Source organism: Diceros bicornis, chromosome 5 (assembly GCF_020826845.1).
Source record: "Diceros bicornis minor isolate mBicDic1 chromosome 5, mDicBic1.mat.cur, whole genome shotgun sequence".
NCBI lineage: Eukaryota > Metazoa > Chordata > Mammalia > Perissodactyla > Rhinocerotidae > Diceros > Diceros bicornis.
Window position 1 is genome coordinate 40,755,245 of NC_080744.1, and position 3,078 is coordinate 40,758,322.

The following is a 3,078-nucleotide window of genomic DNA, read 5'->3' on the forward strand; positions in this document are numbered from 1 at the left end:
TCTATTTGGGTCAAACACAGGATATGTCTGTGGGACACAAAGATCACTTTATGGCCTCTGGAATAACTGAGAGAATAAGGCTTCTGGAAAGATGTGAGGAATGGGACCCAGACCCTGGGTAGAGAGATTTGCCTCAGATGGAGGAGGGATATGGTCTCTATGGTAACAGGAGGAAAGGAGATAAGGGAATGAAAGCAGGCAGACAAGTTTGCAGCAGGAATTTGAGGGATTTCTGATCTGATGACTTCTATTTTGCCAGTGAAACAAGAGGCCCAGTCATCTGCTGACTATGAGGTGAGAAGTGGAAAGTCAGATATTTGAGGAGAGTGGTGATGGTTTAATATAGCCACAGAGGAAAATGTGAGAATGAATGGACCAGAAAAGGATGATAGGATTGTTAGGTAATATTTCAGGCCCTTCTGAAGTTGGTGATCATTGTTAATTAGGACTGAGTTCAACTGCATACAACAGAAAAAAAAATAATAATAATAATAGTGGCTTCAAAAACTCAAAGTTTATTTCTCTTTCATATAAAATAATTATGGAGGCAAGACTAGGGCTAGTATATGGTTTCATCAGGGATCAAAACTACCACTTTTTGCTTCAGCATCTTGGCTCATGGCTTCCATCCTCAAGGTCACCTCGTGGTTCAAGGTGGTCACAGGAGCTGCCCCAGAAGGCAAAGAAGGGGGGCTCTTCTGCTGAATCAACTCTCTTTAAGCTTTTCTGCAGCAACTACCCAATATTTGCTGGAACACAGTGACATGACCACATCTGCGTATAAGGGCAGCTGGGAAATGCAATCTTTTATCCCTGGCAGCAATGTGTCCAACTAGACATCAGGGTTCTATTATTAAAGAATATATGTTAGAGTATGGAGTTGGTAATCTCTACCACAGTGATCTGCCCTGTTGTGTCCTTTTTGTTCTCCAGTGGGGCTCACCTCAGGATGTGGCCATGGAGTAACAACAGAGTTGATTTCACCAGGGGTTGGGGTTTTATCAGATGAATGGTATAAAAGTGCTAAGGAACAAGAGTCTAGAACTGTCTTGAGAGAGTGACTACAGTTATGAACCCTGGATTCTAAATTAGATTTGGGAGAAAAGTGAGGGCAGGAAGAAGTTGATAGATGGAGAGAAAGTAAAGACTTTATCTGTGATGCAGTGGAAGAAAGGTTCCTCTGGAAGAAATTAAGCAGGCAAGCTTGAACAACAGGAGGTCATAGTGGAGAGGGAGAAGTTAGCCTGTGGACAGACAACTGCCAATCATCATTTTAAAGAGAGGAGATGGGATAACAACACTCTGAAGCTCAAGTGAAGATCAGGGAGTGACAAGAATCCACTAAACCTCTTTCCTGTTTCTCTCTCCTCCCCTTCTACTTTCTACTTCTTGTGAGACTGCATCTGTAATATTTCAAACTGAGGGTGTATTGGACACATCTTGTGCTCTACCTCACATCCCCTTGGCCCACCTTTAACTCTAGCTATTTCTGCAATAGCCAGGTGTGACCTGCTAGCACTGTGTCTCTGCTAACTTCATCAGGAACCTCTCAAGCTCTGCCCCAGCGCTTCTCTGACCTGCTGGGCACTCACACATATGCAGACCTGAAAAGGGAGGAGAAAGTCAATACCCCATGGGGCATTCCTTGACCACTGGGGACCAGGATCCAGTAAATAAACGCTCCCTCATCTCCTTCAGGGTGGACAATTCTGCTCAGCTTTCTAGATGGTCCCAGCAGGACTGAGCCCCAGGTGCCCATAACAGTGACCAGCTTGATAAAACTTTTTTTTTAATTGTGCTAACATATAACATAAAATTTACCACTTTAACAATTTTACAGTGTACAGGTCAGTGGCATCTAGTACATTCAGTTATACAACCATCACCGCTACCTAGTTCCAGAACATTTTCATCACTCCCCTCAAAAAAAAACAGTACCCATTAAGCTATCACTCTCCATTCCTCCCTATCCCAACTTCTGGCAACCACTAATCTGTTTTCTGTCTCTATGAATTTTCCTATTCTGGATATTTCATATAAATGGAATCATACAATATATACCCTTTTGTGGCTGGATTCTTTTACTTAGTATATGTTTTTGAGATGCATCCATGGTGAAGCATATGTCAGTACTTCATTCCTTTTTCTGGCTGAATAATATTCCGTTGTATGGATCTACCACATTTTATTTATTCATCAGTTGGTGAACATTTATGTTGTTCCCACCTTTGGTTGTTGTGAATAGTGCTGCTATGAATGATAAGATATTTTTATATTTGCTTCTCCTCCCTCCCTGTAAGTGTGGGAGATAGAATGGTGTGGGGAGAATCTGGAAGTAGTGAGGCCACTGCAATAGCCCAGGTGGAAAGGGGCCCTTGGAGATCTGGACTAAGGCAGCAGGGATAGAAAATGGGACTAGATTTGAGAAACATGCAGAATTAGAACCAACTGGATTTGGTGACAGTGTGAGAGAGACAGGAAATCGATTGAGAGGCAAGAGAAATGAGGATGATATCGGAATTTTAACTTAAAGATAATGTTTAAAATTTTTGCCATTTTTAGAGCCCAAACATTTGATATTTATTTTGATAGCTAGTATATTAATAATTACTGCGCTAATAAATTCCACATAAATCCAACCACATTTGAGGATGAGTATGTCTAGGTTCCTAGAAGCAGGGCCACCCTTAGAGTTTGCAGGGACACTGGACAAATATTTTTTCTGCAGGACCTCTGTCTAAATAAAAATTTAAGTCACCCGGGTCTGGCCCGGTGGCGTAGTGGTTAAGTTGGCGTGCTCTGCTTCAGCAGCCTGGGGTTCGGAGGTTCGGATCCTGGGAACTGACCTGCGTACCGCTTATCAAGCCATGCTGTGGCAGGTGTCCCACATATAAAGTAGAGGAAGATGGGCACAGATGTTAGCCCAGGGCCCATCTTCCTCAGCAAAAAGAGGAGGATTGACAACAGATGTTAGCTCAGGGCTAATCTTCCTCACACACACACACAAAATTAAGTCATCCAAAGTCAGCGTGTCAACACCGTTCTGGCAGCTCAATCTGGCAAGATCCCTCAAAGAAA